We start from the raw sequence: 22391 nt of genomic DNA on the forward strand, positions 1-22391 counted from the left end.
TAAGTTGGGTAGGTTGATTATTTTGGCCATGATATGATGGTTGGGAGTAAGTGTTTTGTGTGGCTTGGTATGATCTTTGGTTGGAGTTTTGGTATGTGGAATTGTTATGTTGGTTGTGGTTGTAAGGTTTGTGGTTTTGTGGTTGGGTTTGTTGGTTCCCCCACCCAAAGTTTGGGTGATTTTTCCATCCTGGGTTGTAAGTGTTGGAATGTGGATCATATGATTGCCTTTGTTGGTTTCCCACATAGTTGGCCTCTTCCCAATCACCTCCTTCAATGCTTACTTCCTCTTGATCTTGTGTGTGAATTGCAGCCACTTGCTTTGTTTCTAATTGCCTGGTAAGCTCTGCTAGTTGCTTGGCAAACACCTTGTTTTGGGCTAGAATTGTATCCACATGGTTCAGCTCCATGACTCCCTTAGTGTTGTGCCTCTCTGATGCATAGTAGTACTCGTTCTCAGCCACTGTCTCAATCACTTCAATGGCTTCTTCCACAGTCTTTTTCCTGTTCAATGAACCTCCTGATGAATGGTCTACAGCCTTCCTTGATTCATAAGAGAGTCCATCATAGAAAATATGCAATTGCACCCAATCATGGAACATGTCTGGTGGGCATTTCCTTGTCAAATCCTTGAATCTCTCCCATGCCTCGTAGAGAGTTTCACCATCTTGTTGTCTAAACGTCTGAACCTCAGATCGAAGCCTATTGACCTTTTGTGGGGGGTAGAAACGTGCCAGAAACTTGCTTTCCACCTCATTCCATGTTGTTAGACTCCCCCTTGGGAATGATTCCAGCCACTTAGCTGCTTTGTCCCTAAGTGAAAATGGGAACAAAAGCAGTTTATAGGCATCTTCCTGGACTCCATTGGACTTCACAGTGTCACAAATTCTCAGGAATTTTGTGAGATGTTGGTTTGGGTCTTCATTAGCACTTCCACCAAATGAACAATGATTCTCCACAAGTGATATCAGCTGTGGTTTGAGCTCAAAATTGTTGGCCTGGATGGGTGGTTTCTGGATGCTGCTACCACAATTCCCAGAGGTTGGGTTTATGTATGAACTAAGAACCCTCCTCTCAGGAATGGCATTGTTTCCATCAGCTCTCTCATGGTTGTGAACTTCTCTATCCATGTTGAGATCTAAAGCTTCCTCAAAATTGTCCTCAGATTCTCCTTCAGATTCCTCTTCTCCCAGTACTCTCTTCCCTCTTGCTTCCCTTCTCAGTCTATGAAGGGTCCTCTCTGGTTCGGTATATGGAGGAGTTGATGTCTCTCCTCTCCTACCTGTCATACAAGAACACAGCACAGGCAACAAACAAGTGAAATACTCTTGGTTAATGGAAGAGTATGGTTAGAGCAGTTGAGGAATTAATTCAAACAGTTAGTGAGTCAGTGAGTTAGTTGCTTGAATTTAAAGGCATAAAGAAAGAAAGTATGTAACAGAGTGCAGAAATTAAAATTCAACAAGTAACTTGTACTGAATTAATCAAAACAAAAAAAAAATGCTCAATCTAGTTAACTTCCAATTTGAGAATTGTCAATCGAAAACCAATCCCCGGCAACGGCGCCATAAACTTGATGCGCATAAACTAGTTATGCTACGATTTAGGAAATTGCACGATCGGCAAAATTCCTTCCGGCAAGTGCACCGGTTATCGTCAAGTAAAAACTCACAATAGAGTGAGGTCGAATCCCACAAGGATTGGTTGAGTGAGCAATTCGGATTAGAAGTGTGTTCTAGTTGAGCGGAATCAAGATTTAGATGAGAATTGCGGAATGTAAAATTGGCGGGAAAAGTAAATGACAAGAAATTGAAATGGCGGAATCTTAAATTGCATTAATTAAAGAGCATAAGCTAAATTGCTGAAATTAAAAGGGAATAGGGGTGATTGCATGAATGTAATTGCAGAATGTAAAGAGAAAGTGGAAATCGGAGATGGGGAATTCATTGGGTTTAGTGAGTCATAGCTCTGAATTCAATTACAAAGATATGAAAACTAGCCAAATGAAAAAGTAAAAAGTCCTTCCTAACTTAAATTCTATCCTATTTATACACTTTCTATATTGAGCTTCTGTTATGTTTCTTGGGCTTTGAGGCCTCTCCCTGCTTTCCTTTTGCTTTGGGTTTATGATCCATAATCTTGATGAGGCTGCTGATCCAAATTCTGTAACATTCATTGAGCCAACTTAGTGATAATCAAATAATAATACATGACTCAACAAATTGAAATTTCAGACTCATCAATCCTTCAGGCCCAATCCCATAAACCATGATATTCAATTGGGTTTCATGCCAGAGTAAGTTTAAGTTAATGTTTGTGCTCAAAGACTAACTTAAACCGCAATATTTTTGGCCCAGAAACCTTTTCCAAGAGTGGCGTTTAAGTTGCAGTTTAAGCTTAAACTGTAGCTTAAACGCCAGACACTTCCAGTGATGACTTTTGTGGAAGCACGTTTAAGCTTCAGTTTAAGGTTAAACTGAAGCTTAAACGTGGAAATGGAAGAAGGCAGCCCTGGAGGGTAACTTAGTCGAACACGTTTAAGCTTCAGTTTAAGGTTAAACTGAAGCTTAAACGTGGAGATAGAAAAGGCAGCCCTGGAGGTCGAACACGTTTAAGCTCCAGTTTAAGGTTAAACTGGAGCTTAAACGTGGAAATGGAAGAAGGCATCCTGGAGGTCGAACACGTTTAAGCTCCAGTTTAAGGTTAAACTGGAGCTTAAACGTGGAAGCTGAGAAAGGTAGCCCTGGAGGTGTCGAACACGTTTAAGCTCCAGTTTAAGGTTAAACTGGAGCTTAAACGTGGAAATGGAGAAAGCAACCCTGGAGGAGAAAACTTGGTCGAACACGTTTAAGCTCCAGTTTAAGGTCAAACTGGAGCTTAAACGTGGAAATGGCTCCCTGGTGCACTTCCCATTTCTGGCGTTTAACCTCCAGTTTAAGGTTAAACTGGAGGTTAAACGTGGAAATGCTTCCTGATTGGCATTCTCATTCTGGCGTTTAACCTCCAGTTTAAGGTTAAACTGGAGGTTAAACGTGGAATGCTTCTTTGGTGAGACTTTCATTCTGGCGTTTAACCTCCAGTTTAAGGTTAAACTGGAGGTTAAACTTCAGTTTCAGCATTTCTTAGCCTTCATGATTCTGGCGTTTAAGCTCCAGTTTAGGCTTAAACTGGAACTTAAACTCAACATGTGATATTCAAGCTTCCTTTATTGACTTTGTTGCTTCCTTGCCTAGCCTCTTCTTCCCTGAAATCATCCAAACAATTGCATCAAAGTCTTGCAAAATTTTATGAGAAATCTTCCATTCATAGCATTCAAGTAATATAACTAAAAACTCATGGAATTTGCATCAAAATCATACTGTTTGGATGGTTCATTGCTTTGTTCTTCTTTTAACAATTCTTGGTTACTTTAAGCTCAAGAAAATGCATAAAACATCTAAAACTATCAAAAAAATGCTAGTGAAACTAGCCTAAGATGCCTTGGCATCACCAATTCCTTGGCAAACCCAATCTCTCTAAGCTTGAACAATTGCCCAATTCATTGATTTAATTGCTCATAGGAAGAGATGAAGTATGGTCACTGATTATACCACATGTATTTCCAAATCAAAGTGTTGGTAGGATTATATGTCACTATATCCATCCAAACCCCAACTTGGTCCAACATAAGAAAGCAATTCTAGCATGATCTCCTCATCCCTTTTCCAAGGCTCAGAGGAGATCCAATTATGGAGAGTTTCTTTTCCAAGACAACAAACCAATTGAATTAAGATCGAAAGCTTTCTAGTAAAATCAAGAGAAAAGACAGAGGAAGAAGAATGAAAACTATAATTGATCCATAAAATTACAACAGAGATTCCTAACCCAATGAAAAGGTGTTTAGTTATTCATAGCTCTGGAGATGGAAGATGATAGAGAAGAGCGCATTCTGAAATTAAACTAGAAGTTGCAGAGAAAGTAAAATATACAAAGTGTAGTTCTCAAGTTCTAGATCCCTTTTTTTGATTCAAAACTATCCCTATATATACTACTCTTCTGATCTTCTAGTTAGCTCTTCAAGTCTTGGATATGGGTCCTTGATCTTTAGTTGAAGCAGTTACAGTCTTTAGTGGGCTCAGCTTTGCTTGCAGAAAGAATGTGAGTTAGGCATGATGGGAGTTAGTTAGCACATTAGTGGCATTAACATTAAGTGTAAACTTGGGTTCGAAAGTGTTAGTGACGAGAACTTTATCACTAACGTTCCAAACTAGTTGATCCACGTTAACTTCAACATTCATGGTACTAAGGTGACCACTAACGTAGCCTCTTAGCCCTTCGGAAGCGTTATTGGCACTTACTTTTACCAATAACGTTGCTCCTTGTCCCTTTCTTCCATGTTAATGATCCACGTTAGTGTAACTAACGTGGCCCTTAACGTGGGCATGCCAAGACTCGAGAGCATTAGTGAAACTTACCTTTGTCACTAACGCTTCAAATTGCCCCTTCCTTCCACGTTAGTACTTCATATTAATGGCATTAACGTGACCACTAATGTGGGTGTGCTTGCCATCTCCAATGTTAGTGACAAAGGTTAGGGTTACTAACGTTGTCATATCAGCCCTTGCTCCACGTTACCCTTCACGTTAGTGGTCTTAACGTGACCACTAACGTAGGCAATCTTGGCCTGATCCAGCGTTAGTGACAAAGTTGAGTGTCATTAACGTTGGCGATCTCTTCTTACTCCATGTTAGAGTTCATGTTAATTGGGATAACGTGACTCTTAACGTGGCTATTTGTGGCCTTTTGGAATGTTAGTGGTGTTTACCTTTACCACTAATGTTGGAGCTTCTCTTTTCTTCCACGTTAGTTCCCACGTTAGTGTAACTAACGTGGCAACTAACGTGGGTTATGATGGCTTTCGAAGGCGTTAATGGTGGTAACTTTACCATTAACGTTGCAAGCTTGCTTCCATTCCACGTTAGTGATCACGTTAGAGAAGCTAACGTGGCTCTTCTTTGCTTCTTTTGTCCTGAAATCAAACAAAAAAGGTGCATCAAAGCTTTGTTTCAAGCCATGAGATCATGCATCATCCATTTTATCATTTAATTCATGCATAATTCTCATGAAATCATGTAAAGTTCACAATGTTTTCTTGAATCAAGATGTAAGTGTATATTCACCCAAAACATGCTTATTTACTAAGAAAATGCATGAAACTATCCTAAAATAGTAAAGAAAAAGGTCAGTGAAACTGGCCAGGATGCCCTGGCATCACAACACCTAACTTAAAGCTTGCTTGTCCCTAAGCAAGTACTGAAGCATAAGAATGATGAATGAAAGAACAAGAGAAACAAGTTCTTATTATAGAAGTAAAGTTCTTGGTCTATGGGGTTTCACGCATAGCAACTTAGGTTCATTCCTTTACTGGTTTTTAGGTCCTTATCATGCTCTTGAGTACTTGCTTGATTGCATCCTATGAGATCCTTATTCCTTGATCTCCCCATTCTTTTTAGGGTTTATTGCATTCTTAGGCTAAGTGCTCTGTGAGGGGGCAACTCTTTAAAATAAGCTTTCAGCCAACACTCCCGAACCAGTTGGTTCAAGGTGCTAGGTGTTGAAACACCCCTAAGGACTTACTCCCTCAAGTCTCTCTCCCCCATACATGCACACCACAGGCATATGGTTTTGTTTGTTTCTTTTACTTGAGGCCTTGGTGTCCAGAACCTCTTTGGGTTACTAAGTGTTCTGTAGCAAGGTTGCTCTTGATAGTGGATTTTCAGTTGGTAATCCCGAGTTAGTTAACCCAAGTTACCAAGTGATGAGGCACTCCAGAGAATTTATTCATCCAAGCAGATCCTTTGCACACGAACACCACAGACACATGCTTCAAGATTCAAACCCTTGGTGCTTAGCCTTATTTCTTATTCTTTTTCTTTCTTTTTCAAACTCTCACTGTTCTTTTCTTTTTTTTCTTTTTAGGATCTTGTTGTTTAGCTAGTCTCATAGAATGTGCTTCAAGCATAGGATTCAGAACATCTAGTTGCCTGTATACCTTGTTGGTGAACCAACTTAGCTAACCAATTACCACTCCACAAACATTGAGAACTTACTTCACAAGATGAACCCCACTCTGGTTTTTTATAACATTTTCTTTTATTTAACTTAAAATACAAGCATACATTTAAGCAGGATGAAAATGACAACAGGGAACTTAGACCAGCACACATATGACAAAATCAAAGAAAACAAACACTAAATTCTAGTGACTTAACTAAAGAATAACTATTAACAGGGGCACATTCAGACTTCCAATTTAAACATTCCAAAGCAGATGGAATTGAGTAACAACACAACCTTTTGGTGGTGGCTTCTAGCTCTCCCTTTGTTGTCATCATCCATAGCTTTTGCATCCATCTTCGTCTCCTTGGATGATGGTGCATCATTTTTCCAAGAGATTGATTGAATTCCTGCAAAGTTATTGGAAGTTGGTTGTTCCCAAACCACTTGAGAAATAGTTAGCATGCATGTATGCTTGTGAATTTCTAAACTTAATTTGGTGTGTGAACACCAAACTTAGTTCCTTGCCTAATGCAACAGATCGAATACATGCAGAGAACCTCATGTGCTTTTATTAAGAAAATGATTATGAACTAGAAATTAAACTATTGTTAAGTAGTTTCCCTGATTGGTTGGAGCTAGTAACTTGTCATTGAAGGGGTGTAGTGTGATTCTAAATAAAATCTTTGGTGGAACACCAAACTTAGAATTACACATTCACCCTTGGGTTATTTTGGTGTGCAACACCAAACTTAGCTCCTCACAATACAGGAAAAACTACTTGTAACCTTTATTGAAATAATCATGAAAAGAAAACTACCTTAGGTTGGGGTGCCTCACAACGAACCACTCTTTTAGCGTCGCTAGCTCGACGATTTCTCCATTAATTGAGATGATACTTCATTTTGGGGCTCTCCCCCATGTTGCCCATCTAGTGTTTGAGCCTTTGTCCGTTCATAGTGAAAGTCCTCTTTGAGCTTTCCTCCACAATCTCTATGTGTCCATAAGGTGCAACCTTTGTGACAAGAAAGGGTCTTGACCACCTTGATTTGAGTTTTCCAGGGAAAGTCTCAATTTGGAGTTATAGAGGAGCACTTGCTGTCCTTTTTCGAAGCTCCTGGGTGTCAGATTAAGGTCATGCCTTCTCTTCGCCTTTTCCTTATATATCTTGGCATTTTTATAGGCTTGAGACCTAAACTCCTCTAGTTCCTACAACTGCAGGACTCTTTTTTCACCAGCAGCATTGCTATCAAAATTCAATTGCTTGAGAGCCCAGAGGGCTTTGTGTTCTAGCTCCAATGGTAAATGACAGGCCTTTCCATAGACCAGTTGATATAGGGACATCCCAATTGGTGTTTTGAATGCCGTCCTGTATGCCCAAAGAGCATCATCTAGCTTCTTCGACCAGTCCTTTCTTGATGCTCCCACAGTCTTTTCCAGGATCCTTTTTAGTTCTCTGTTGGATATCTCTGTTTTCCCACTTGTTTGGGGGTGGTAAGGCGTAGCAACCTTGTGTTTTACCCAGTATCTTAGGAGAAGAGCTTCTAGTGGTCTGTTGCAAAAATGGCTCCCTCCATCACTGATGAGCGCTCGTGGGACTCCGAACCGGCTAAAGACATTCTTTCTGAGGAAGTTCATGACCACCTTGTTATCATTTGTTGGGGTTGCAATAGCCTCTACCCACTTGGATACGTAATCCACCGCCACCAAGATATACTTGTTTGAATATGAGGTTGGGAATGGACCCATGAAATCGATTCCCCACACATCAAACAGTTCCAGCTCTAAGATGAAATTCTGTGGCATCTCATTTCTTTTGGGTAAGTTTCCAGCTCTTCGGTATTCATTGCAGTTCTTCACTAGTTCCTTGGCATCCTTGAAAAGGGTGGGCCAAAAGAATCCACTTTGTAGCACATTGGCTGTAGTTCTTTCCCCTCCAAAGTGGCCTCCATAACACGAGCCATGGCAGTTCCATAAGACCTCTCATCCCTCTTCTTCTGAAATGTATCTTCTAAGGATTCCATCTGAACACTTCTTGAAGAGACATGGCTCATCCCAGATGAAATATTTAGCATCATTAATGAGTTTTCTTTTTTGATGTTTGTTGATCTATGGAGGCAAATCCCCAGTTGCCTTGAAATTGGCAATGTCTGCAAACCAGGGTGCTTTGTGAACCGTCATTAACTGCTCATCTGGAAAGAACTCATTTACACTTGCATCATGTGTTCCACCTTTATCATGACGGATTCTGGATAGGTGATCTGCTACGTTGTTCTCCACTCCTTTCTTGTCTCTAATCTCAATATTGAATTCCTACAACAACAAGATCCATCTTATCAGTCTTGGTTTTGATTCCTGCTTGGCAAACAAATATTTAAGTGCTGTGTGATCTGTGAAAACAATCACTTTGGAATCAATGAGGTATGATCTAAACTTGTCAAATGCAAAAACTATTGCCAGCAACTCCTTTTCAGTAGTGGTATAATTTCTTTGAGTGTCATTGAGGACCTTGCTGGCATAGTATATGACCTGAACCAAGTTATCTTTCCTCTGTCCTAATACTGCCCCAACTGCGAAATTAGATGCATCACACATCAGTTCGAATGGTAAGTTCCAATCAGCTGGGGAAATGATAGGGGCTGAGGATAGCCTCTTTTTCAAGTTTTCGAATGCTAGCATGCACTTCTCATCAAAGATAAATGGTGTATCAGATACAAGGAGATTGCTTAAGGGCTTGACTATCTTTGAAAAATCTTTAATAAATCTTCTGTAAAAGCCAACATGCCCTAAAAAGCTCCTAATTGCCTTGACATCACTTGGTGGGGTAATTTTTCAATGAGTTCCACCTTAGCTCTGTCTACCTCGATGCCTTGGTTAGAAACTTTATTACCAAGGACTATTCCTTCTGTCACCATAAAGTGGCATTTTTCCCAATTCAAGACCAGATTGGTCTCTTGACATCTTTTTAATACCAAGGCAAGGTGATTTAGGCAATTAGGAAAGGAATCCCCAAATACTGAAAAGTCATCCATAAAAACTTCAATGAACTTCTCTATCATATCTGAGAAGATAGAAAGCATGCAGCGTTGAAAAAGTTGCAGGTGCATTACATAGCCTAAATGGCATGCGCCTGTATGCAAACACTCCATATGGGTAAGTAAATGATGTTTTCTCCTGGTCTCTTGGATCAACCACTGTTTGATTATATCCTGAACAACCATCTAGAAAACAATAATATGCATGTCCTGCAAGTTTTTCCAGCATCTGATCCATGAAGGAGAGTGGGAAGTGATATTTTCTTGTAGCTTCATTGAGTTTTCTATAGTCAATGCACATCCTCCATCCCATGGCCGTTCTTGTAGGGATGAGTTCGTTTCTTTCATTAGGTACTACAGTGATTCCTCCTTTCTTGGGGACCACTTGGATGGGACTGACCAATGGGCTATCCGAAATTGGGTAGATTACCCCTCCCTGCCACAGCTTCATGACTTCCTTCTGTACCACTTCTTTCATGACTGGATTCAGCCTCCTTTGGGGTTGAATAGAGGGTTTGGCATCATCTTCCAACAGTATCTTATGCATGCACATGGCCGAACTGATTCCCTTCATGTCAGAGAGGGTCCATCCAATGGCATGCTTATGCTTTTGCAATACTTGGAGTAGTTCCTCCTCTTGTTCTTGGCTGAGGGCTGAGTTTATGATCACTGGATAACTTTCATTCTCTCCTAAATATGCATATTTGAGAGTGGACGGCAGTGCCTTTAGTTCAAGTTTGGGTGCTTATTTTTTTTCATTCTTCTCCTCTAGTGTGCCCTGAACATGAACCTCAGCTATTGCAGCCTCTTCGCTTGATGCTGATTCCTCTTCTTATGTTAACCCCTCAAGTTCTTCCTCTTCAAAAGTTTCTTACACTATAGCTTCCATTGAATCCAACCTCATACATTCTCCCAATGAGTCTTGTGGGTAATTCATGCCCTTGAACACATTGAATATCATTTTCTCATCATGTAGTCTAAGGGTAAGTTCACCCTTTTGGACATCGATGATAGCTTCGGAAGTGGCTAAGAATGGCCTTCGCAGGATGATAGAGGCCTTGGCTCCTTCATCCATATCCAACACTACAAAGTCTGCTGGGACGATAAAGTCTCCTACCTTCACCAACAAGTCTTCTACTATTCCATGAGAAAATTTGAATGATCGGACTGCCAGTTGTAGGGCCATTTTTGTTGGCTTGGCCTCCTCAATCCTCATTTTTCTCATCATTACTAAGGACATCAGATTTATGCTAGCTCCTAAATCACATAAAGCCTTTTCCACTATGATTTCCCCTATAATACAAGGAATTTGGAAGCTCCCAGGATCCTTCAATTTCTGGGGTAATTTATGCTGAATGATGGCACTACATTCTTCGGTTAGTACCACAGTCTCGTTGTTCTTCCAGTTTCTCTTCTTGGTCATCAATTCCTTCAAGAACTTGTCATAGAGTGGCATTTGCTCTATTGCTTCAGCAAAGGGTATGTTAATCTGTAATTTCTCGAAGATTTCTAAGAATATTGAGAATTGGCTGTCATCTCCCCTTTTCTTTAATTGCTGAGGGTGTGGGGCTTTTGTAACATATGGCTTCAGCACTTGTCCTTCTTGATGTGAATTGGGAGTGGGAACTTAAACTTCATCTTATTCCTTTTTCTTTTTATCCGTGTTCTTCTGTTGTGGTTTCTTGGAGGTCTCCTTCAATTCCTTCCCACTTCTGAGGGTGATAGCCTGACACTCCTCCCTTGGGTTTGAATTAGTGTTGCTGTAAATGTTGTGGCTAGGAACTTGCTTGAATAGGTAGCTAATTTCTGTTTCAAGTTTCTTCATGGCAGCATCTTGATTCTGCATATTGGATCGCACTTCTTCCCGGAACATTTTACTGTCTTGAACTTCCTTGCATATACCTTCAAGTAGAGTCTCAATTCTGGAGAGTTTATCTTTGGATAGTGATGGTGAGTTGAGGTTGGATGGGTGAGAAGGGTCATTTTGGTTTTGATATGGATGTTGAGAGGTATTGTTGGGTGGGTGTTGATATGATCTCTGTGTGGAATGTTGATGAGTTGCATTGTTGTTAGGGTTGTGACGTCTCTGATCTTGGCCTTGATCTTGTTGATTTCCCGACCCAAAGTTTGGGTGGTTCTTCCAACAAGGATTATAAGTTTTAGAGTATGGATCATGGGTTTGCCTAGGTGAGTTCCCAATATAGTTAGCTTGTTCTCGGTCACCCTCTTCCTATGTATTTACTCCTTCTTGAGCTGCTGATGAGGTGGTGACTGCTGCAACCTGGTTTCTTTCCATCTTCTTGGTAAGGTCAGCCAGCTACTTGGTGATCATCTTGTTTTGAGCCAGCAGAGCGTCCATGTTGTTCAGCTCTATCACTCCTCGAGTGTTGCCCCTTTCAGAAGCATAGAAGTAGTCATTCTCAGCTACAGTCTCGATGACATCTATGGCTTCTTCAATGGTCTTCTTCTTGTTCAGAGATCCCCCAGATGAGTGGTCTACTACCTTCTTTGATTCATAAGAAAGATCCTTATGGAAAATGTGTAGTTGCACCCATTCATTGAACATGTCTAGCAGGCACCTTCTTGTTAAGTCCTTAAACCTCTCCCATGTTTCATAGAGAGTTTCACCATCTTGTTGCCTGAAGGTTTGTACCTCAGCTCTTAACCTGTTGATTCTTTGAGGAGGGTAGAATCTCGCCAAGAATTTGTTTACCACATCTTCCCAGGTGGTTAAACTCTCCTTTGGGAAAGATTCCAGCCATTTAGATGCTTTATCCTTGAGTGAAAAGGGGAACAAAAGCAGTCTATAAGTGTTAGGATGAACACTATTAGACTTCACAGTATCACATATCCTTAGGAAGATGGTTAGATGTTGATTGGGGTTTTCTTGGGCACTTCCTCCGAATGCACAGTTATTCTGAACGAGGGTGATGAGCTGGGATTTTAGTTCAAAGTTATTGGCATGTATGGTTGGCTTTTGGATGCTACTTCCATAATTTCCTGGGTTTGGATTGATATAAGAGCCTATAACTCTTCTCTCTTGCCCAGCATGATTTACTGGGCCTTCTCTGGCATGGTTGTGAGATTCTTCTTCATGGTGATCCTCCATATTATCCTTCATGTCTATTTCAAAATACTCTTCCTCTTCCTCAGCACCAATAACTCTCTTCCCTCTTACTTCCCTCCTTAATCTAAGGGGAGTCCTCTCAGGTTCAGAATCAAAGGAAGTTGAAACCTCGCTTCTTCTACCTGTCATACAACCAACAAAGCAAAAAGCAAGAAAGGAAATGAATGAAGAAATTACTCTTGTTAGAATGGCTGTTAGTGCGAGTGGTACAATGTATCAAACAGTTAGTGGGTTAGTGAACTAAATTGTAAACAATGAAGAAAACACAACAAACGGGTAAGGGGAAAAAGGGAAGAAAATAGCTAAAACTGAAAGTAAATTACTCAGATGGAACAAAATAAAAGAAAATTGCTCAATCTAGTTATCCTCCAACTTAATCATTGTCGATACAAAATCAATCCTCGGCAACGGCGCCATAAACTTGATGCACGGAAACTTGTCTCTCAACAAATTTCCATTCGGCAAGTATACCGAATTGTCGTCAAGTAAAAACTCACAATAGAGTGAGATCGAATTCCATAGGGATTGATTGGTCAAGAAACTTTAATTAGAGGAATGTTCTTGTTGAGCTAAGCAGAAACTGAGTTAGGAGATTGCAGAAAATTAAATGGCGGGAAAGTAAATAACAGAAAATGTAAATGCTGGAAATAAATGGCGGAATGTAAATTGCAGAAAGTAAATTGCATAATCTTAAATGGGGATTTGGGGAGATGAGCATAAAAGTAAATGGCAGAAGATAAAGAGAATGGGTAAGATCAGAAATGGGGGATTCATTGGGCTTAAGAGATGTTGCATTCTCTGGATCAAGTTCATTCTCATCTCTTCCTCAATCAATGCATTCATTGATCTCCTTGGCAATCTTAAGTGATTGGATCCCAATTTCTTGGCAACCCAATCAATCTAAGCTTGAACAATTGCCGAATTCCTTGATTTAATTGCTCATGGGAACAGATGAAGTATGGTCACTGATTATACCACATGTATTTCCAAATCAAAGTGTTGGTAGGTGGTGCACGAAATTGTGATCATCAAGGCGCCATCAACATGGTATGCTCAATTGTAATCTCAACTCTTTATCACAACTTCACACAACTAATCAGCAAGTGCACTGGGTCGTCCAAGTAATAAACCTTACGTGAGTAAGGGTCGATCCCACGGAGATTGTTGGTATGAAGCAAGCTATGGTCATCTTGTAAATCTCAGTCAGGCGGATTCAAATGGTTATGGAGGATGAATGATTAAAAGATAAATAAAACATAAAATAAAGATAGAGATACTTATGTAATTCATTGGTGAGAATTTCAGATAAGCATATGAAGATGCTTTGTCCCTTCCGTCTCTCTGCTTTCCTACTGTCTTCATCCAATCCTTCTTACTCCTTTCCATGGCAAGCTGTATGTTGGGCATCACCGTTGTCAGTGGCTACAATCCCGTCCTCTCAGTGAAAATGTTCAACGCACCCTGTCACGGCAGGGCTATTCATCTGTCGGTTCTCGATCATGTCGGAATAGAATCCAGTGATTCTTTTACGTCTGTCACTAACGCCCCACAATCACGAGTTTGAAGCTCGTCACAGTCATTCAATCCTTGATTCCTACTCGGAATACCACAGACAAGGTTTAGACTTTCTGGATTCTCAAGAATGCCGCCATCAATTCTAGCTTATACCACGAAGATTCTGATTAAGGAATCCAAGAGATAAACAGTCAATCGAAGGTAGAACGGAGGTGGTTGTCAGGCACACGTTTATAGGTGAGAATGATGATGAGTGTCACGGATCATCACATTCATCAAGTTGAAGAACAAGTGATATCTTAGAACAAGAACAAGCTGAATTGAATAGAAGAACAATAGTAATTGCATTGATACTCGAGGTACAACAGAGCTCCACACCTTAAATCTATGGTGTGTAGAGACTCCACCGTTGAAAATACATAAGAACATGGTCTAGGCATGGCCATGAGGCCAGCCCCAAAACGTGAAAAGAACTATGAAAGTATATGAAAGGTGTCTGTTTGTGTGTAATAGCAAAAGGTCCTATTTATAGAGAACTAGTAGCTTAGGGTTTACAAAAAATGAGTAAATGACGTAAATATCCACTTCCAGGCCCACTTGGTGTGTGCTTGGGCTGAGCATTTAAGCATTTTCGTGTAGAGACTTTTTCTGGAGTTAAACGCCAGCTTTTGCGCCAGTTTGGGCATTTAACTCCCACTTTGGTGCCAGTTCCGGCGTTTAATGCTGGGAATTCTTGAGCTGACTTTTAACGCCGGTTTGGGCCATCAAATCTCGGGCAAAGTATGGACTATTATATATTGCTGGAAAAACCAGGATGTCTACTTTCCAACGCAATTGAGAGCGCGCCAATTGGGCTTTTGTAGCTCCAGAAAATTCACTTCGAGTACAGGGAGGTCAGAATCCAACAGCATCTACAGTCCTTTTTCAGCCTCTGAATCAGATTTATGCTCAGGTTCCTCAATTTTAGCCAGAAAATACCTGAAATCACATAAAAACACACAAACTCATAGTAAAGTCCAGAAAAGTGAATTTTAAATAAAAACTAATAAAAATATAATAAAAACTAACTAAAACATGCTAAAAACATACTAAAAATAATGCCAAAAACCGTATAAATTATCTGCTCATCAGTAGGATTATATGTCACTATATCCATCCAAACCCCAATTTGGTCCAACATGAGAAAGCAATTCTAGCATGATCTCCTCATCCCTTTTTCAAGACTCAGAGGAGATCCAATTATGGAGAGTTTCTTTTCCAAGACAACTAACCAATTGAATTAAGATCGAAAGCTTTCTAGTAAAATCAAGAAAAAAGAAAGAGGAAGAAGAATGAAAACTATAATTGATCCATCAAATTACAACAGAGCTCCCTAACCCAATGAAAAGGTGTTTAGTTGTTCATAGCTCTGGAAATGGAAGATGATAGAGAAGAGCGCATTCTGAAATTAAACTAGAAGTTGCATAGAAAGTAAAATATACAAAGTGTAGTTCTCAAGTTCCAGATCCCTTTTTTGATTCAAAACTATCCCTATATATACTACTCTTCTGATCTTCTAGTTAGCTCTTCAAGTCTTGGATATGGGCCCTTGATCTTTATTTGAAGCAGTTACAGTCTTTAGTGGGCTCAGCTTTGCTTGCAGAAAGAATGTGAGTTAGGCATGATGGGAAGTTAGTTAGGATGTTAGTGGCATTAATGTTAAGTGTAAACTTGGGTTCGAAAGCATTAGTGACGATAACTTTGTCACTAACGTTCCAAACTAGTTGATCCACGTTAACTTCAACGTTAGTGGTACTAACGTGACCACTAACGTAGCCTCTTAGCCCTTCGCAACCGTTATTGGCACTTACTTTTACCAATAACACTGCTCCTTGTCCCTTTCTTCCACGTTAATGATCCACGTTAGTGTAACTAACGTGGCCCTTAACGTGGGCATCCCAAGACTCGAGAGCATTAGTGACACTTACCTTTGTCACTAACGCTTCAAAACGCCCCTTCCTTCCACATTAGTGCTTCACGTTAATGTCATTAACGTGACCACTAACGTAGATGTGCTTGCCATTTCCAACGTTAGTGACAAAGGTTTGTGTCACTAACGTTGGCATATCAGCCCTTGCTCCACGTTACCCTTCACGTTAGTGGTCTTAACGTGACAATTATCGTAGGCAATCTTGGCCTGATCTAGAGTTAGTGACAAAGGTGAGTGTCACTAACGTTGGCGATCTCTTCTTACTCCACGTTAGAGTTCATGTTAATTGGGATAACGTGACTCTTAACATGGCTATTTGCGGCCTTTTGGAACGTTAGTGGTGTTTACCTTTACCACTAACGTTGGAGCTTCTCTTTTCTTCCACGTTAGTTCCCACGTTACTGTAACTAACGTGGCAACTAATGTGGGTTATGATGGCTTTCGAAGGCGTTATTGGTGGTAACTTTACCACTAACGTTGCAAGCTTACTCCCATTCCAGATTAGTGAAGCTAACGTGGCTCTTCTTTGCTTCCTTTGTCCTAAAATCAAACAAACAAGGTGCATCAAAGCTTTGTTTCAAGTCATGAGATCATGCATCATCCATTTTATCATTCAATTCATGCATAATTCTCATGAAATCATGTAAAGTTCACAATGTTTGCTTTAATCAAGATGTCAGTGTATATTCACCCAAAACTTGCTTATTTACTAAGAAAATGTATGAAACTACCCTAAAATAGTAAAGAAAAAGGTCAGTAAAATTGGCCAAGATGCCCTGGCATCATGCTCTCCTAGTGATGAACTTGCATCCACAATTGAATTCCTTGAGCTTGAAGAATCTTCCCCAAGTGAGTATGAAGATGATGTAGAGGTAGACTTTTCTCGACCTCCAACTTATGACTTGAGTGATGGGGAAGAAATCGAAGAATTTGATCAAGACGTGGTTGCAGTTGAAGAAGTTTGCAAGGAGGTGGAGGAATTCACAGAAGAGTACAAGGGAGTAGAGCTAGCAAGACCACTAGAAACACCTCTCCCAAGGCCATTACTACACAATAAAAACTTCAAGTGGGTAAAATCCTTAGCCTTTATCTTTACCTTCCCACTTGAATATGGTTTGCTTGAGCTTTAAGAGTAAGAGGGAGATGGTTAGTGATAGGAGTTAGCGTATAAGATTCAATACAGTTCCACACTTCGGAAGATGTTTGGGTATTTCAGTGAGAATTCAGCTTGCGTACCACCCGGTTGGAGCAATGTGGATAAAAGCGAAGACGGGTACAAAAGCAAGGTTTGAGATCTTGGAATTTATACTGACAATCAACACACATAGAGTCTTATCAGTTGCTTTAACTTGCTCGAAGGCCTTATATGCCTTGTTTGGGACCCCGGAGGCCATTGGAATCGCAAAAGTTGGTGGAGATTTCTGGATGAGTTCAAGCATAAGCTACCATGACAAGGAGCTAACCAAATGTCCAACTTAAGGACTTTAACTAAAAGTGCTAGGTGGGAGACAACCCACCATGGTATGATCATTCTTTTTCAATCTTAGTTTTATTTTGTTTTGTTTTATTCTTAGTTTTATTTTATTCTAATATTCTTAGTGTTCCTTCATAATGTCTGCATTAGCATCTGCATTCTGCATACTGCAAAAAAATAAAAAGCGAACCACGCGTGGGCGTCGATTTCAAATCGGCATTTCCATCCAACGACCAGAAAGTTGGGCTGGAATTGTGCGGCTGATGTGGGATAGGCACAAATTGGCCCACGCGTACGCGTCCATGATGCGCTCGCGTCAATTTCATTATGGCACATCACGCGTGGGCGTGTGCAACGTGCACGCGTCGCATGCAAATTTTTGCCCCCTCAAAACAGACAGATAGTTGTGCCAAAACGGCGCTGGACTCGTGCGTTTAGCAAAATTCTGGTAAACGCATTCACGTGCCTCACGCGTACGTGTCATTTCCACTTATGACTCTTCACGCGTTCGCGTCACTGACGCGTACGCATCGTTGCAATTTTACCTCATCCACGCTCATGCGTGGATTTGATTTTATAACACCCCCTAATGCGAGAAACTCTAAACCGCGTTGCTAACTCCTTTCCCTCCCCCCAACGTTCCATTTTCCCTCTCTCTCCCTCCAAACCTCCATAGCCACCACTCACCACTACCAACCTCTCACCGAAACAGCCGCCGGCAACCCCATACCGCCGCCGCAACCGTTTCCCCCTCACTCTTCCTCTATTCCCCTTCAACATCCCAATCTCCTTTTTCCCTTCTCCCTCAAACTCCCAACCCACCACTGCCACCAGCCCGTGCCGCGGCCACCACCGGCGAAGCCAAAACTGCCACCGATACCACCCTCCTTCCCCTTCCTTCTTTCTTCCCTTCTCCTTCTCTTCCCTCTCAGCACCCCTCTCACCTTCCCGCCACCCCAAGCCGCTGTGGGCAGAACCAAAGCCGCCGTGCCGCCACCACCAGCACCGCCGCACCACCCCCTCTCTCTTTGTTTCCATTTCTTTCACTACCCACCAAGGTTTCTATATTCTCTTCTCTGCGTTTTACTCTTTTCTCTTTCTGTTCAAGTTAGTCAGTTAGCATTATTTACATTTTGTTCAAATTTAGGTTAGTTAGATATGCATGTTTTGTAGTGGATTCTAGGTGGTTTAGTAGCTAGGTTGTGGTTAGAGGACATAGGTCTGATAAGTGCTCCGTTCCTGCTGATTGAATTATCTGATTTTCACCATTGACTTGCTGTTTGAATTAGTTCGATATGCTGTGCCCTGTGCTGACCTGCTATTGATGCTATGTTCATAGTTCATTGTTTGCCTTTAACACTGGTTTCTTGTTGTTGCTACATATTATCTGAATTTAATCCTATCCGAATCGATTTGATTACTTGATAATTGGATTGTTCATGTCTGATTTTTGTAAAAATCCAAATCTGAGTTAGCCTTGCTATTCAATTCTTGTTGCAAGTTGGTCTTCATTATTAATTCAGTGGATTTACTTCTTTGAATACATATCTCTTGCTATTGCTTGCTTTCTGAACTTGATGAAGCTAGGCTACTTGCAGATACCTGCCTATTGCTATTTTGAATTGGCTCAATTGTCACATTCTTCTGAATTTACATATGATTTTAATGCTTATCATGGCTACTGCTTTCCTAAGAAATCCAAACTGCTAAACTGAGTTTAGGCCTAGCCTGCTACTTTCTTCTATTTTCTAATGCCTAAGTCACATGAGTTACCTTGTTCTTCATGCTATTGCCTTATAACAAAATTCATGTGCTGTTTGAAATTGCTGTTGCTTACTAATGAGGGGATATTTTATACGCTTTTTGGGGGTATTTTCATATAGTTTTTAGTACGATTTAGCTACTTTTTAGTATATTTTTATTAGTTTTTATGCAAAAATCACATTTCCGAACTTCACTATGAGTTTGTGTATTTTTCTATGATTTCAGGTATTTTCTGGCTGAAATTTAGGGACCTGAGCAAAAATCTGATTCAGAGGCTGAAAAAGGATTGCAGATGTTATTGGATTCTAACCTCCCTGCACTCGAAATGGATTTTCAGGAGCTACAGAAATCTAATTGGCGCCCTCTCAATTGCGTTGGAAAGTAGACATCTAGGGCTTTCCAACAATATAAAATAGTCCATACTTTTCCCACGTTTTGACGACGCAAACTGGGGTTTAAACGCCAACTTCCAGCCCTATTCTGAAGTTAAACGCCAGAAACAGGTTACAAACCAGAGTTAAACGCCACAAATAGGCTGCAACCTGGTGTTTAACTCCAAGAGAAGCCTCTACACGTGTAAAGCTCAATGCTCAGCCCAAGCACACACCAAGTGAGCCCCGGAAGTATATTTCTGCACTATCTATCTTAGTTTACTCATTTTCTGTAAACCTAGGTCACTAATTTAGTATAAAAACACCTTTTAGAGACTTACTATGTACCTTATGACATTTTACATCTGAATTTGTATCTTCTACGGCATGAGTCTCTAAACTCCATGGTTGGGGGTGAGGAGCTCTGTTGTGTTTTGATGAATTAATGCAATTACTACTATTTTTCATTCAATCCCGCTTGTTTCTATTCTAAGATATTCACTTGCACTTCAACAAGATGAATGTGATGATCCATGACACTCATCACCATTTTCAACCTATGAACGCATGCCTGACAACTACCTCCGTTCTACCTTAGATTGAGCGTGTATCTCTTGGGTTCCTGGCTCATACGTTTGATTGCATCTCCTGACAATAGAGCATTCAAATCTGTGAGATCAGAGTCTTCGTGGTATAAGCTAGAATCAATTGGCAGTATTCCTGAGATCCGGAAAGTCTAAACCTTGTCTGTGGTATTCCAAGTAGGATCCGGGAAGGAATGACTGTGATGAGCTTCAAACTCATGAATGCTGGGCGCAGTGACAGTGTGTAAAAGGATCAATGGATCCTATTCCAACATTAGTGAGAACCGACAGATGATTAGCCATGTACATGGACCCTTTTCATTGAGAGGACGGCTGGTAGCCATTGACAACGGTGATCCACCAACATACAGCTTGCCATGGAAGGAGACCTGCGTGCGTGAAGAAGAAGACAGTTGAAAAGCAGAGATTCAGAAGACAGAGCATCTCTAGAACCTCAACCTGTTCTCCATTACTGAATCACAAGTAACCTTTATTTCATGTTATTTAGTTTTCATAATCAAAAGTAATTTTTATCATTAATCTCCTGACTAAGATTTACAAGATAATCATAGATTACTTCAAGCCGACAATCTCCGTGGGATCGACCCTTACTCACGTAAGGTATTACTTGGACGACCCAGTGCACTAACTGGTTAGTTGTGCGGAGTTGTGAAAGGTGTAAATCACAATTTCGTGCATCACTTACATTGTTCATTCTGCTGTTTGAATTTTCAGGAAGGTCCATTTTACTGCCAAAATGCTGCCCAAATTTTTTTCTGCAAAATCTGTTTTACTTAATTATCACTCATGATTTGACTTTGGCATTTTTGACAATGCAATTCACTTGGTTTACACCAAAGCCATTTCATGATATACTAGGCTAGAATTTCCATTCCATTTGGTTCCCTTCTTCATTGCATCGCATTGTTAATGATTTTACTTTTCTTTGTGCTTTCTTTACCTGATTTATCGTCAATATTCTGCATTATCCATTTGTGCTTGATAAATTATATCCTGGAAACTTTGTTTTTTTCAGGATGTCTGATCCAAAAGGGAAAGGAAAAGCTAAGGCCACCATGGGTAAAAGGAAATGAGGCCAATCATCTATGGCTCTAATAGATATTCTGCATGATGTTTCCTGGCGTGAGAAGAACTTCACTCCGCAGGAAAAAGTATATCAACTAATGCCTGCGACTGATCCAACCAAGTTCGCAAATCGCTATTGTGAACTGAAATATGAGGTCTTTGCGACTAAAAGGCACCTATATTTGGAAAAGACCCTCAAAATTCCAGCTGAATTATAATAGTACACTACAGAGCAAATCAAACAGAGAGGCTGGTTCTTTCTGGAGAGGAACTTGACTAAGGTTAATGCATCCTGGGTCCGGGAATTCTACTGCAACTATTACAAGACGACCCTGGATGCAGTACAGCTCAGAGGGAAACAAATTTTAGTTACTGAGGAGGCCATTGAGGATATCCTCCATTTCCAGCCTAAATCAGACGAGCCAGATGGCTATCAAAAGGCTGAGGATTCCATGAGGTTTATGAGCTTTGACTGGGAGGCAATGAAGCGCACCATAACCGTTGATCCAGCTGTCCCATGGGCTATGGGTAAGTCGACAGTGAACCCAAAAGGCATAAAAATTATTTATCTTAATGATGAGGCTCAGATATGGCAACAAATCCTGAGCAACTATGTGATGCCGAGCACTCACGAGACAGAGATGCCAGCTGCTATGATCCTTCTTATCTGGTGCGTTATGGAAGGCAAGGATCTATACCTTCCACGGTTCATCACGCACTCCATGGCTAGAGTTTAGGTTAGAGGCACTCTGCCATTCCCTTATCTGATTACCCAGATGGGCCGCTGGACTGAGGTACCCTGGGAGCCTGAGGATGAGAAGCCCCCAGCTGCCGACTGCAAGAAGATCATCCCACACGGCAAGAGGTTCGAATCTCTGGGCCACAGACCTCCTTTTCTTACTGCCTCCGCTGATGTAGCCACATCATCTGTTGCCCCTTCAGCACTTGCTGCACCACCAACATCCACAGCACCATCACCAGCTTCCCAGCCCATATACCACCTAGTGCACTGCCTCTTCGAGTGCCTGGATCAGATGGAGCCCCACAACCAGTGGCGCTATGAGCGGTCTGAGCGTCGCAGTAAGCGACGCTATGAGCATTTGAAGCTGATGATCAGGTCGGGCCATTCTGACATCCCCTCCAAGCCTGATACACCATCAGAGCCATCTGAAGAGGAGGCGTATGAGCAGGAGGAGGAGGCACAGATAGAGCCCCAGCATGAGGAGCCCTAGCACGAGGAGCCTCAACAGCCACATCAGGCAAAGCCCCAGGCCCCTATACAGGCAGAGCCACAAGCTCCTTCATTGCTAGAGCCCACAGAGACAGCATTAGCACACCCTTCAGGCGGTGACGACCCTTTACACCCAGCTTGACTGAGCATCGAGGACGATGCTATTATACAAGTGTGGGGAGGTCGCCATCTCTGGTGAA

The 22391-nt window shown here is 41.1% G+C and overlaps 1 non-coding gene across 1 annotated transcript; it reads left to right on the top strand.

The window, feature by feature from the left end:
* Nucleotides 1-599: 599 nt before the first annotated feature.
* On the top strand, nucleotides 600-703 carry LOC112746441 (small nucleolar RNA R71). The gene has a single exon (XR_003174326.1). It is a non-coding gene; the product is annotated as a small nucleolar RNA R71 (small nucleolar RNA).
* Nucleotides 704-22391: the final 21688 nt, after the last annotated feature.

This window comes from Arachis hypogaea, chromosome 14 (genome assembly GCF_003086295.3).
Source record: "Arachis hypogaea cultivar Tifrunner chromosome 14, arahy.Tifrunner.gnm2.J5K5, whole genome shotgun sequence".
Lineage (NCBI taxonomy): Eukaryota > Viridiplantae > Streptophyta > Magnoliopsida > Fabales > Fabaceae > Arachis > Arachis hypogaea.